Raw genomic sequence first — 16057 nt, forward strand, 5'->3', positions numbered from 1 at the left:
AGTTGCCTTTGCCTTAGTACTTGGATTGGGTAGTAGAAAAGATAATTCGTAAGTGGACTCTTCTCACTCCTTTTTCCAAGTGCACCCGTGAAACAATGCCTGCAGGCATTGGGTGAGAACATGAGGCACTGCGCACTGGGGCCTGAAAACAGATCAGTATTTTTACCAGTGTACTTGTGTGTCCCCCTTCATACTCAGTCCTAGCACACATACATAGCACTTAATTGCTGTAAAATAGGTGATTTGTATATTACTGTGCCAAACAGGAAGCTGAGCAGTGGTATTAAGTAGTAGTGGAGAAACCCTGTTAAGGTTTCCTCTCTCAAAAAATCTTGCTTGTTTGTTGACCTGAGGTTATTAAGTTTCTTGAGCAAAATGTTAAGTATTGTACCTATATAATCCATCAAGCATGCTGCGATCTTTCACTTCCTTCATGATGTTATGGATTATTCCAAGAATTACTTTCTGTGAGAGATTTGCTCGTTCTTTGGTGTGTAATCCATTGGACTAATTCAGGCTGAAAATTCTGTATTAGCATACTTTTTTTTTTTTCCTAGAGTAGTCCATGAACAAGCTCATGTCCTAGATTTCAAGATCAATGTGTAAATAACAAATTACACTGTTGGGCCAGCATCTCTCTTCAGTTTGTGAAATACTAAAATTTTGGTCTAAGCCATTCCTGAATTCTCTGTAAAAATTGGGCAAGTCCAAGCTAAAAGGAATGCATATCATTTGGACAAATCAGGTTATTTTAATGAAAGAATTCCTTTTGCTGAGCCAGTGTTAGAATTACAGATGACTTCATGCAAAACAAAGACTGCCTGTGGTTTGGTAATTGTTTCTTTTAGCAACAGTGTATGCCTTTGTCCTTTATCCTCATTTTGCTGCTATTCACTTTCTTCCTGCATGCTTTCTGTTTATCCAATAGTCCAGCTCATTGCTGCATCCATTTATTCCCCCCCCGCCCACACTGCAGTTTAATTAGAAACAACTCTTTGTGTTAACTGCTGATAGAAAAAAAGTACAAGGGAGAAGGTTTGTAGGACGTTGGGTGTGTTGTTTATGGAATTTTTCAAGATTTCTAAGTAACTGATAATACATCAGCCATCAATCCAAATCCATGTCCAGAGAGACACTTTAAAACTTTAGTGCTTAACAGAGCTCGAAATACCCACCTGTCCTCCATTCTACCCTGCAATTACAGATTGAGGGAAAGATAGACTGTTATAATTATTTGCATTTCAAAACACTGTCTGCCAATAACTATCTCATTGTTGATGTTTGCTGGTGCTTTTTACTAGGTGTTCTCATCAATTTGATAGTGCAAAGTTCAGCATGCACAGAAAAATGTAAGAACCAAAAGCTGTCATCTATGGAGGAACAGTGTGATTTAAGAAAAATAAATATAAAAATTAGCTTTCTCTAGACCCAAAGGAAATAAATTACACATGTATTCCCTAAAAGGGCATGATATTTTTGTTGTTTCAGTACTCATGCATTAACATTTGCTTTTTGAAAAAATGTGGATCTTTTTTTATTCTTTTTGTTGAAACTCTGATTATACCATCAGTGGTGGTTATGAATGAAGCAGCAACACTTCTTTATTTATTACTGTCCAGTACTACAGTGATGGAAGATAGAAGACCAAGACAGAAGAGAAAGTTCAATGATAGTCTAAATCAAGTTGTGGCTAACTATAATTTAGTTTATAAATTGAGAATATTAAGCTTTCTGACTCAGGCATAAGAGTTAAATTAGATTTAATAATAACATATGATGTTGACTAAATGTGTCTTTCTTTCATCTTCAAAGGATGTAAACAATTTCAGGTAATACACTTCTGGTGATGCAGTCAAAGAGTTTTTTCCTTATGGTAAGTGGAAATGAAGGTGCCTATAAAAATGAGTAGGCCAAAGCCACGAAGTGAGGAAATTTCAGGTCCAGGCTCAGAACTGTGAAAGCCCAACTTCACATACTTGTACTTAATGCTAGTTCAAGAGTCCAAATTCTTGAAGGCACCAAAATACATCTAAATGTATGAACAGTCTCTTTGACTTTGGCACTATTAATGGTGTTGGATTTAAAATTGTGCTTGTGCTCAAGTACCTTCCTAGATTAAAGCTAGAAAGACATAATTCAGTGTATTTCATATTTCAGCATGGAGTGACAGTCTTTGTTAATACACTAGCATTTTAGTCAGCATCTCAGCTTTTCACCATATGAGGAAGCTTTGAGCACCCAAATGAGTTGCTTTTTTTTCCTTTCGTAAGTAGAAACTTTTTAGATAAAGATATAAGAAGCAGAAATTGTATTTTTTGAGTGATACATTTATACTACTTGTTTTTTTTAATGGGGATACTCAGGGGCAGAAACTATGTGTACTTTCTAAGTGAATCTGAGAGATAACATTGCTTTGATTTCCAGAAAAGCAGTGATGCTGATTTTCTAGCTGTAGCATTTTTCTACATCTGCTGCTCTTCCCAGAGATGGCTCCCAGCTGAACCTCTCTGCATACTAGAGCACACCTCCTGCCTAACATGCCATAGGTCACACTTACATTTTCTCATCTCTGCTCATCCCTTCCCCCATGCTCACACCAGGACTTCTGTTCAAGTGAGAAAACATTGTTTTCTGCAATTGTTTGCAAGTGAAAAATTCACCTGATTCTTTTTTTGTGATTTCAGTTTTGGTAATGTGGATGTCGCTGCTAAAGATGTGTGTTAAAGCATAAATGTGGATTAAAAAGTTACCCTTATAGGTCTGGGATTTTCAAAAAAAACTATTGGAAGGCCAGCTATTAAATTCCCCTGAGAATAAATTGAAGATGTTTCATGAAAATTCTGGCCTTGATTATCAATGTACTGAGAAAGTGTCTTTTTCATAATTTTCTACAGTTTTGAGAATAGCCAATATCTTACTCATCATACTGACACACCAGACAGGTGTCAATCAAACATTCGCATAAGCATAGATCACTCAAGGTTGCTTGATGTTTTAAAGGGAAGGCATTTTTAGCTTTTGCCTTTGAAAGAGCAGGTCAAGCGCTCTATCCAGCATTAATGATTTTTCTCAGTTCATCACTCAATTGACTCAGTAACTTGACTATTATTAACCCAGACCATTAAATGCTTTTAACCCTTTTCCATGGAAAGAAGGGACCTCTCAAGTATGAACAACTTCAATGAATGTATTAATTTCATGCAGTTGCCATTTGCCCTACAGTGTTGGATTGCTTTAGTGATACATTTTATAAAGACAATTCAAAAAGCAAAAGAAGCTTTTTTAAAAATCTGTTTTGCTGTGCTGAAGATTTTTAAGACATGAATCATTAGTGTTGGAGGTGTCAGTAGAAACTGTAATAGCAGAAGCTGCTATGTTCCATACAGGTGTGAAAGGTGCATGCATTTAAGACAGGTAATAAAACATCAAGGGGTGTGGGGAACTAGTATAATGCAGAAAAAACAAATGGCGGTGAAGAAAACTTTTTTCTTCTGAGTAATTACAGGAACACAAGGAATCCCGTATACAAACAGATAGCATTTGTCTTAGTACATAGCACTGATACTTATCCACATATTCTTGCTATGACCAGAAGCGAGGGCTGTTTCAGAAGTTAGTACAAATAATAATTTAACTCCTGCTTCTTCAACCATGTTAAAATTAAGTATATGAGGGATAAAGCACTAGTGTAGTAAGTAATGTGAAGTGATTAAGTACCAATAGTTGAGACTAACCAGGAGGGCTTCTTCCTGTCCCCTTGGGAATGTCCACTGTGGTAGAAAAGGTACTGAATTCTCCAAACTTGAAGAAGACCTATGACATATTTGTTCCTCAAACTGTGTGTGCATTATGTGGTTTTGGAAGGAAGTGAGTCATCCTATTTAGTTAGGGTTGTGTTACTGCTATGGAATGCTTTTGGGGACAGTTTTTTCCAAGGCAGGACAAGTTTGGCATTCGTTATGAAAGAGCAACAAAGACAGCAGAATTCAACACAAACTTTCTGTGCTGTGTTTTTAGCAATCAATCAGCCAGACCTGCATCTGATGTGAAATGGGTCATACTCCGCTCAAGTCAGTGGATGCTTGCTAAATGATACCAAAACCGTTCCTATTCTGACATATTACTGCCTATCACTAACCTCTCAATAGTATTTCTTTTTGCCAGACCTGTCCCCATCCATTCCTCTCCCATGCCATGAGGTGTTTACTGTAATAGTATCTCAGAATTTGGATCTCCTTGACCAGAATTTTAGCAGGTAGCACCTTCTCCTACCTGCTTTCAGGGACGGGAGAGGACAGGGAAGTAGCAGATTTCTTTTTTTTTTTTTTTCTTTTACTGTTTCTTTTCATTCAGAGTAATCATACTGTGCATGATCATCTGACTACAGATCTTGATTAAATTCTTTGTGGTAACAACAGTATGATTATAACTAACTGTTTGTGGCCAACAAACAAATGAATGAAAAGCCACATTATGGATAATCTGTTTCTTTATAAAAACTTAATAATGGCCTAAAAAAGGATTAGATTATGACACAGAGGGTTTTTTTCATACAAAATGCAACCAGTGTTGTCAGAAAAGTAGATGTTTAATAACTAGAAGAATCCCTGTTAAAAGCGATAACTTGTGTGTGTGATACTGTCTTTCCAACTTGCACTGTATTTTGTACTCTTGGCACAAAGGAACTTGATGCTTTTAATAGTTTTTATATAGCTAGCAAAATAGATTTTTTGGGGATGTGTTTTGCTCATAGTTTTTAATGATTTTGCTAGCCTATGGCAAACTAATTTGTAGGTTTGGCACATTGGGATATGAAGACAGTCTAATTAATAACTAAAATGGTATTTTTTACCTTGCTAGTGAAAATTTTAAACCCTGTGTAAAATCGGTTGGTGCTTTATAGATGTATTTGAAAGAAATTTTTTTGGACATATTCAAAATCAGAGCACTACTACCATTGATTTATAAACGTGTATTTTCTTTATAAACAAGGTGCAGACAAAAGCCCTGCAGATGAGGGCTGACTAAGGAATTTTGCAGTGGTTTTAAAGCACAGTCTTACTTCAGTGTGATCAGAGAGGAATATTGGCATATCTGCTAAAACAGAACCCTTACCATGCTCTCGGAGAGTTCATCAGATACTCTTTTCTGTGCTTGACTACTTTTGGGGAATCTCTTCCCATTTTGCATGCTCATGTTAGAGTACATAAGATAACTTGTATGCTTGAGCAGCATGCCCTAAGTAAGACTGCCATGCCCATATGTTGCTGAAATGGAGTTTAAGTTACTTATCACTCAGAGGTGCAAGGAAAGCAAATACAGTGGAAAAATATCAACAAGTTTTGTGGTTTGTGGTTTTTGGGGTTTGTTTTTTTGTTGTTGGGTTTCTTTGTTGTTGTTGTGGGTTTTTTTGTTTGTTTGTTTGGTGATTATTTTCATATTAATAGTTTCTGAGACAGGAGAACTCATTGTTACAGAGTACCATGGATAATTATTTTGAATTCAGAGGTTCTGTTGTAAAATTGTGGAAATAAGAGCCAACAAATTTAGTTGGAGACTCCTTATTCCTGGCTGACAGAATCCTGAACCCTAAGCATTCAGAATACCCCAATAACTCATTTTATCCAATTGTAAGATTTGTTCATTTTTTACCTAATCTGTTGATAGATACTTAAGATTCATTGAGAAACTACTGCAATTCCTGTTAACCACTTTGGAAATCCCACCTATTTGGTAGAAAGTCATACACAGACTCGGATCTCAGGATTTCAGCTTCACTCTTTTATTACTCTTTTATTATTATTACAGTTTTACAAAGATGCATTCATATGGCCCCAACAGGGTACATCTTTCATGTGTCTTAACAAGAAATGTAGCAGACAATTTTCTTTGCTTCGCACAGAAGGAAGATTGCTGGATAATGTAATTTAAAATAGTGTACAAAACAGATTAGAAAGTGGTATGATTGTGGGCATTTCCAAGTAAAACTTCAGTTTTTTAGCAAAAACCTGCAGCACTGTGGCTTAAAGTATTTGGATTATGAAATGTATCTAAAAACTCCAGGGAAGTTGAGTTTATGTGATCACGTGAACAACAAAAGCTCAAGTCCCTGTGAACTGCATGCAAAAGAATCACTCTATCATCAAAAACTCAGATACTGATGTCTGCTTTTAAGCTAAAGGAATAACAGATGACATAAGTGGCCTGTCATATTTTGTAGATAATAGCTAACTAGGGATAAGGAACTAATAAGAATTATTGAGAATTATGGGAGAGAATGAAATTCTGTTCTTGTAACACAGAACTACAGGAAGCAGAGTTTGGCTTTTTCTCTGCTCTGCAGGGGACTGCATTCTTCTGCCACTGATGTTTCAGGTTCTCCACAAGGTCATTTCCTTTTCAATCCGTTTCCCATGTCTCTTTTCTGTTTGTTTGGGTTTTTTTTGTTTTGTTTTGTTTTTTTAAATTTCCTTCCTGATTCATGGCTTTTCATTCCAGACCTGTTCTTGCTCATCCACCCCCATTTTTATCCCCAACTTTCTTATACAGCTAGTACTGTTTCCACTCCTCTCCTTTCCTTAATTATTCTTGTTCATTCCTGGGTTTTGGGCTTTTTTGTACTCTATCCTTCCAGGTCCCAGGTGTGGCATCCTTGCTCAACACCTCTCTCCACTTGAATGTTGGTCTCATTCTTCCTCCCTAGACTTTGGTTTCTCTCAAGTAGCTTTCACTTTTGTGCTACCTGAATTCAGCCAACTGGACATTGAAAACAGAGGAGAGAAAAATTTTTCACTGCTTCCCACATCTTACTCATAGGGAAAGTCTTTCTCAGTCTGGACTCTTCAGAGACGTCAGCAGTAAAGATCCACCACATGTATGCTAAGCATGTGCAAACTATGGGTTTTTTTTTCCCGAAGTTTTACCACTTGGTGTAATTTAGCAGAATATCTCAGGGATGTGTAGAAGCGCATCCCTGGGAAAAAACAACAACATTGTTTTTCTGTAATTTTTTGTTCTGGCTGAAGATTTTAAAAGAAATGAAACAAAAATTTACTTCAAAAGAAATCTTTGCATGCAAAATTGTAGTTTGCATAATTTAGTAAAGCTATGACCAATTGAAAATGAGAAAGGAGACAGCTTTTAATAAAAGGGAAAGCTATCAGTTTGCTTATAATATATACAACTAAAGATTATAAGAAAACTATCCATGTCTTTAGAGTTGCTGTCTTAACTCTGTGCTTTACAGAAAAAAAAAAAAGATTGTGTGGCACTCTGAATTGCTTAGCAACTGGGATCTGTATTAATTTCAGCATATCTATATGTTTTTATTAGGGAAAGATTTTTGTACAGGACAACTTCAGACCAGTGTAACTGTAGAAAACCATAAAGCTCTAAGTTACATTTTTTAAAAATAGTACAGTATGAACTCTTCTATAATTAGAGGTAATAATGTTTTGCCCTTACATGCTCCTTTCACCTGAGGATCAAAAAGTCTTTTAAAAACATTACATAAGCCTCACAAGTTATCATTGTATAGAAAGACTCATACATTGACTCCTATTATTTGGTTTGCAAGAGCTACAAATGAAATAGTTCCCTTGAGGTTCATCTAGAGATTTGAATTCATTGTGTATTGAGCTGTAAGAGGAAATCTTCAAAGTGAGTCTATCTCTGCTCATTAATTTCCCACTTCTTTCTCCATTTTCAAAAGTTTTATGCCCTAGTTGTGCAGATAAGGTGTGAGAGAAGATGTATTTTGATGGGCGATTGCTCTCAGGCTGTGAAAATGAAGAAGGCATGCGAATTCAGCAGCTCTTCAGCTACTCAGAGACTCTTAGGAGGTTTTTATTCATGGGCAAAGGTTTATGAATATGTCTGTTGACCCCAGCTATAGACAGGGCCCAGTTATTTTTCTGTGGATTTGACTCTGTAGTCTAAAGGAAATTATTACATCCCCCTTCAAATGGGTATTGCGATTTCTGAAAAGCTTTGGATCTGCTAATGAAAAGTCATATAAAGACCTAGTATTACTGTAATGACATGCAAGATCTGAATTAGAGGCATATTGTTATTGGCTGAATACAATTGTCTATTGCCTCTTTATTCCCTGGATTATCCTTAAGCCTGCATTTTTGTATTAACACTCTTGTTTCTCCCTTCTGTGAAGCAGCATCTCCATTGGCTTTTTTTTTTTTCCGTTACCACTGCAAGGATCATAATTAAGCAGCCACAAACAATTGCTTTTAAATCCCCAGCAGAAAATGGTTTGCTTGATCATAAAAAATAATAGTTTCATTTTACCTGCCTTGCAGATTGGATTTAATTGTAGTTGATGCAGAATAAACCTTTTAAAAGCAAAAAAAAAAAAAACCAAACCCAAACCCTTAGTTAAAATGGAATTATTTGTGCTATAATTCATTAAAATGAAGCATCGTTTGATGACAAAATTGCTATCTGAACTGATAACAGACTTCTCAGCTATAAGTAAGTTTACATTATTTAAGCGTTAGACAGATTCTAAGATTAGGAAAACTTGTTACCATCTTTGTGTATAAACCCCTTCAATATAGCTAGTAGTCTTCAGGCTAGAGAAATTATTTTTATTTTAAATACAAAATCCCATGAGAGAATTACAGCCACCAAGATCTGACTGTATCCAGGATCCATAGGGAATATGTGACCATCTGCATGAAAGTCAGTTTTTTTTCAAGCTGGCAACCTTGTCCTTGCAGCATTTCCTTTTTTCCCCTCATCATGACTCCACCAAAAAGAGCCACTATCAAAGTGGTAGACTTTCTTCTAGAGGCTACAGACTCCACTAAACTGGCATGGGAATGAAAGGAGACCAAGCTTGATAGTTTAGTAACATTTCATTGGAGTTCCTATTAGATACTGGGCCTATTTTATAGGGCCCAGAACAAGGGGGAAATGGTGTCCTAGGCAGCTGCTTGTTTTCTGAGTATGGGTCCTGAGGCCTGATTATACCTTATTCAGAATTGTCCTGCCATTTCTCTTTGTTTACGGCTGGTTTGTGGGCTAGTGTGAATAATCAAGGCTTACTTTTCTCAGCAGGTGTAATTCCCACTTGGGAATTGTGATTGGAAAGCTATGGAAATGTTGCTTCAGATTAATTTAAAACTAATTATTTTTTAAATTTGGTGAACTGAGACTATTAATTTCAGACTTAATCCATTCAAAAGTAATTCAATTTTGGGGGCATTTTAAGGGCGAAAGGCAGCTACTACAGGGGGCTTCTTAGTGCTGTTTTTGGATAGCTCAGGGCTTAGGACATTACCCCGTTGCATTGAAGTGCAATTCATTGCCCACACAGATCCTTTCCTTGTCATTGGAGGTTGTCTAACTTCCAAGGAACTGTTAATCTGTCCAGCTTAAACCACTGCATTTTTATAAATTCTGAAAGGTAATTAAATCTAGGTTGCTCACTGTTTAGGTGGGTGTCTTTTAATGACCTTCATGTCCTTTCTTGTCTCTCCGGGCTACAAAATGCTTAGTTTAGATAAACTAGACTATGCTAAACAGGAGAGTCCTATCCCCACATTCCCTGGAGCCCAGTGATGCACACACAGAAGGTGTGACATGTCAGTTCAAATCATTGTTGTGGATCAGGGTATGAATCTGAATCCAGGCCATCAGCATTCTACTTGTCTCTGAGGTTCCTGGACTGTTATGAATTATTACAACTGTTTAATCTTAACTGTTAAACCAGTGTACTTTGATATTGCTGAAATGAACAGTTTGGATATTGTTTTCATATAAGAAATATCCATTCAAAACTATTGGCTGAATTTCGTCTGAATTATGTCATTCTGTGTTGATTAAGTTTTGTTTGTCTGGCAAATAAGGTCTTCCCTCTTCCTTTCCTCCTACCCTATTATAGCTCAGCACTTGTGATTCTACTTACCAGCCAGCACAGCATGGGGCTCTTCTGAATCTGATGCAAAAGAGAATAGTTTTGTCCATCTGTAAATGGGCTCATCATTATTTTCATTCTAATTACGAATGATTCTTATCATGAGGTAATACTGTCTGCAGTATAAAAATTGCTGGTTTTCATATGATTCCTACATAGGAGTGTGGATGGAGGCAGAAACCTCACCTAATTTTCTTGTGTTACAAACCAGGAACCACTGTACTAGTGACTGGCACTTCCACAGCTGCTGTGATTTGCACCAAGTGCTGTCCTGGTGCAATGCCAGACTGATCTGATGGAAACATAAGGGTTGGTTTAAGGTCCCTTTGCCCATTGCCGCCGCCTTTGTCAGATACAGTCTGCACTACTGAGCTGTGATTGAGGTCTTTGATCTATGAATATATAATATTTTATTTACAAATGCTATGATTAAAAAAAATGGACAAGGAAGGAGGGAATATATGCTAATAATATTTTGTTTCTGCTAGATTAGTAGCAGCTTGCTTAAGTGGCCTGCCATCAAACAGTATTTATAGCAATGTATAAAACATATTAGTGACATCCCTTTTAAATTCAAAAGCTTTAGCTAATATTACTGTCTGCATTCAAAGCAGAGCTCAGTGCCTAAAAGCTGGTCAATAAACATTTTAGTACTGCTCTATTCCAGTGATCTGAATTCAATAATGTTACCTTTCCAGAAGCTGCAAAATGGAAAGTGAAAGAATGATTTATGAAGCTTAGCTATGCATGGCCAGATAAGAAAGCTTTAACTGATGCTTGCAGGATTCTCTTTAATGAAGTACAAGTTGCCAAGATAAGTTTAGGTAAATGAAGCCTCTGTCACAATATGTTACAGCAAAAGAAATGACAGACACAGCAGAGCAGATGGAGGTTATTACAGAACAGTGGTGTCAAGAAATGTAGTCTAGGTAACTGCACAAAAACAGAACAGATGCATTAGGTTTGTTATTAACAATTTCATGATACCAACGAATATTTATAGAATCTGTTTAAATTAAGCCTAGCGAGCTTCTTTCCTTAAATTGTCATTTTGCCTTCATTGAGATAATATTACTAAGCCATCAGTTTCTTTTAAGTAGAATACTTCTCTTTCAGTACCACCTTCCATTTTTGATGTTGTAATTAACTGCAAAGCCTTGGTGCTTTTCTCTTCAAAATGTTGTTTGGTGGTTTTTGGTTTTTTTTTTTAATGCCTGCCTTGTTGACAATTTTAAGCAGCATTAATTCAAATAAGGAAAATTCCTTGTCTTTTTTTAACATCCTCTTTTAACATGTAACAGCCTATTGTGAATGAAATGAAATCGGTCAGCCTATGCTTGACTCTTGGGGCACAGGATCTGGAATTAGCATGTGTGAGAAACTTATCTTGAATTACGCCCTCTTCAGGAAAGAACTGGGACCAAGCAAATGCAGAATCTGCATTTGCATTGCGTTCTGTCCACTGCTGTTTTATACTGAGTAGGTAAATGATTCTTAGGGAAAAAGATGAATCAGTAGAGAGCTAATCCTAATATGACTTTTGAGACTGTGCTTGAACATTAAGTAAGCTTGCTTGGTGATTGTTTCTTGAAGAACATGCTCTCTGCTTCTAATTTTCTTAGAAAAAGAATTCTATTTATAAAGGCTCTCAAGCTCCAAACCACAGCATCAAGAAAATACAGTTTCGTTCTTTACATCCTGTCAGAAAAGCTACACTAGCTTCCAAAGGGAGGTCTGTCACACCTGTAGGATGACAGCCTCTCTGCTGGGCAGGCTGCCAGACAAGTACATTGGGTTTCTCTACAAATGTGCATAGGATTGGATCTCACATGATTGTGTCACACCATCCATCTACTTTGCTCTTTCTTTGCTTTGTTCTTGTGTTCACTCTGGCTGTTGAAAACCTAGAGCTGAAGGCATGTACTATCTTTATGCACTGATAATAGGTTAATTTCGTAGACTATTTGAATGCTGTGTCTTTTGGGGGTGGGGATCTAAAGAAGAATGTGTTATGCAATGTGCCCTTTTTACAATTTGAAATACCTCCGAAAGAACTAAGATTAAACTGATCAGTGGAGACTTCCTCTTTGGTAAAATAAGATATAGAAATACCTTTTATTCCTCTGCTTTTTTATATGTCAAAAAGTTTTCCCCTTCCCCCACTTAAGAATTAATGGCTTGATCTTGTTTCTGTGATCACCCCTGTTCCAAGGCTTAGGTTTTTAAACCTTCTGTGATGTTAAAGTCTCTTCAGCATCTTTCTTACGTTAGTCAGTGTGGGAAGAATGAAGGAAAAGGAAGAGTGGAGAAGGAAGGTGTGGGAGTAAAAGTTGGAAGAAGCAAAGGAACCTGCAGACATAAAATTTTTTTCCCCTATGGCTAACAAAATAACTGGGAGGATCTGCATTTGCTCTGGTTGATTCAGATATGCATCTCTAACATTGTGGAGTTGTCATTCATTTATTGAGAAATGGCATTCACATTGAGGCAGCACCCTACCTCACTGTGAAATCTGTGTATTACCAAAGTTTATGTATTTTGTATTTCCATGCTGTCTTCAGCTCTAGTCTAATAATTTGCAGAGAGTGTTGTATAATGAAACATGAACTGATGCCACAAAACTCACTTATTATAGATAAATTTTGTGTTTTATTTGTCCAGATCTGAAAGTTACTAGCTTTTTTAATTAAAAGTATTTTCTGGTGTTTTTTTCTTCTTTCATTTTAGACAAAAATCTTCCAGCCTACGAAGAACTAAGACATATCCGTCTTGGTTTTGCTGATTTGTTATGCTTTTTGTAACAATTTAGCCTGTATGTAAACAAAGACAGATTCCACTTAGATGCCACAATTGGCTCAGTGTTCCTTGTGGTGTTTTAATAATAGTTTTAACAGCGGTGTCTTTTTATCCCTGCAAGTCTTCTTTCCTACTGCTGTGTTTGGGGGGGGGGGGGGGGGGGGGGCAGGGAGAGAGAGAGAGCACTAGAGACAGTGAAAGAGAATGAGAACAGTAATTCTGTGAGGCTTAGAATTAGCTTCTTGTATTTTCTTCATACATTATTTGTCTTTAGGACTGTTACAGCTAGGAGAGTGTAATAAAGTCTGGGATTTATTTTTTGTGTTCACAAAATCTGAATGTTATCTGGGTTCTGTAGATCCTGGTCAGCTCTAAAAGAAGAAGGGAAATTATTTTCTGCATCACTTGGTCTACACAATGGACTAGTTAGAAATAAATTTGTCTTTTAGTCTTTTAATAAATCAGAGCAGGAATCTGTACTTGCAAAACAAAATGAGGACTGCTATTACCAAAATTCAGTGAGTGGTTGTGGGTTTCTTTTGTGCCTGAGGAATGAGAAGATAGGTAAGCAGTACAATCCTGTGTGTGCACCTCTCCTCCCCCAACAGATTTTACAGGGATTTCAGAAATTGTTGTCACAGTTAATTAGTGAACATTTGAAGGAAGAGGAATGGCTGGCTTGGCTGTCAGTTTCTAGCTTTTGTGTTCACTGTGCTGAAATCTGACCAGGCTGGCAGAAGGACCTGGAAGTATTTAAGCATCTAAGATTCCATAAATGCAAAACATTTTCATTGTTTGTGTCTTTTTTTAAAAGCAAAGGAAGTGTGTTTTGTCCCATTCTTTTCAAGTGCCAAATGTTTCTTAAGAGAAGTCTTAGTTTTCGGAGGATGAGGGATATACTGAGCAACATGAAGCATCTTTGGGACCAAGACATGGCAGTGCATCTGGTAGACAGAGCAGGTTATTTTCTTCCCTTCGAATAAAGGTTCAGTGGTTCTCTGAATTATGTGAAGAAGAGCTACCAGCTCATCTTTACTTTGTTGTGGCAGGGACAAACAATGCTGCCAAGCACGTTACTTGATCTGTGTTTCCAATGTCTGTCTGTGGAAAGAAAAGTTGTGCTTTATTCCTTCCTGCCTGCCTGCCCCCCCCTCTCCCATCCATCCTTCCATCCACCCAATGTTATGCCTGTTGGTGCCAGGGGCAATCATGGCACCATAGACCCTGCTATCTTGCTATCTAGCAAGAATGGAGACTTCCACAGAGCTCAGACCCTGCACAGAAAGTTACTTACGCAGTTAGCTTGGCAAATCTTAACAAGTTGTTTCTGACAGTCTATAACATGGTTTCTCAAATGTACCTCAGGAAATGTCAGCATTATTCAGGTCTGCCTCAGAGTTTTGACCTTCAAAGTTAAGAGCTGAATCATACATAATTTTTCATATAGTTTGGTTTCAATGGTTCATGCAAGATGCTTGACTCAATTAAATAGAGAATTAAATCATAATTAGTTCAGAGTTAAGGGAATCAATCTTATATTGTATGGGGCACCTAGAAGCTTCAAAGTAAGCAGCATTCCTTTTCAACTACAAGGGAAAATGAAAGGAAGACAAGCATAGCTTTCTTTTCGTTTTTATTTTTAAGAGCAGGCAGGTAAGATTTAAATAAAGCTCCTAGTAAGTAATGAGAATAATAATAAACTAATTCATGATAAATTTACCTTGGGTGTTCAGGCAGCTGTAAGTTCAAGGCAAATACCTCTACTCAGGAACTTATAACTAAAAATAGTAATAATATACCAAATACCAAAGGGATAGTTATGTTGGAAATATGTAATAAAACAACTTTATTCTATATCATAGTACTGACATAAAAGAAGGATTCAAATTAAGAACTTTCTGCTTTGTTGAAGTGACTGTGAGGTCACTTCCCAGACAGTGAGATCTGTCTTACTACTTTAACAAAAGATTGCACCAGTATTAATCCCATTCTGTTTGAGTCATGCATCTCTGCCCCTTTCCCTAGCCAATTTATAAAGATCCATTCAAATCCACCCAGGTGATGTCCTTCAACTGTGTGTGTTTGGTGTGGGGGTTTGTTTGTTTGTTTGTTTGGGTTTGTTTTTTTTTTTTTACAAAAATAAATCCAGCTACCTGGAGTATACCATGCAACTATTTTTATTAGGGTAGTTTAAACCTCTTCTGTTTCTTTAACTTTTGTTTAATTAATAGCCTGAGTTTCTGTGTTCGTCTGACTTAATACAGTTTTATCTAGTCACATTTTGGAAAAAAAAAAAAACAAACTTCAGTGTGCACTTGCTTATCTGAGGCTGTAATTTTGTATACCTGTGCTAGGGAAACTGATGCTTACAAATGGAATTTGGGCCCAATTTAGGCAATTAGAAATGTTTCTTTCTGGGTTAGTGGGTTAAGTAGACATTTCAGAATTCCCCAAATTTGAAAGGTCAATTGAAACGCGATTTAAAATTTTACCATGGCTGAACTGATCGGTTACATTCCTGGATTCACAGGACATGGCTTGTGAAGGCAAGCTTTTAGAATAACTGTCTTTTTTACAAGCTAGTAGAAATATAATTAATTTTCTATAAAATGGTCTTTTTACAATTCCTTCCTCTTTACATGTGATAAAGTTATGGCTAATATTCTTCTCCAAGGGTGCTGCTCAGCCTCAGCAATGGGGAGTAGTCACTTGAAATAAGCAGTGTGTTGCATGATCTGTCCAAAAAACTGCAGTGCCTAAAATTCTCCTTGTGGCACTTGGTCTTCAAGGTCTTGTGATTTATTCTTTGTGCAGCACAATGCCAAATGTCCAGGCACAGCATTTCTCTCAAGCTAGTTTGAAAATTATGCAGGAAAATGCAGAACTTTTATAGTACAGTTTTCATTACTGCTCAATTATTTCTTTTTTATTAATATGTAAGGCTTGGGTATTCCAGATACTGTTTTGAGACTGGATACTATAATCTTTGTTATACTTTGATCTGCCAGTCTAGGTCTATAGTCAAAGTTCTGACCCCTCAACTGTGAACAGCAAAAGGTGTGACACTCCACAGTACCTATATGCTTCTCTTCATTCAGTTTGCACAAGCAACACTGTTTTGTGTTTAATTTTCTTTCACTAGCACTTGCACTAGTTGTGTGAGTGGAAAAATAAGCTCTTGGAGATTTGTTAAATAATGATTCTTTCTGGACTTTTCAAAATTAAAGAAGTGAATAGCAGAGTGTTTCTGAATGTTTTGTTTGTTTGTTATTCAAATATACACATGTTTAAAAATGTCTGAAAAGTATATTGGATGTCCAAATTTCAGAA

Source organism: Aquila chrysaetos, chromosome 1 (genome assembly GCF_900496995.4).
Source record: "Aquila chrysaetos chrysaetos chromosome 1, bAquChr1.4, whole genome shotgun sequence".
Classification (NCBI taxonomy): Eukaryota; Metazoa; Chordata; class Aves; order Accipitriformes; family Accipitridae; genus Aquila; species Aquila chrysaetos.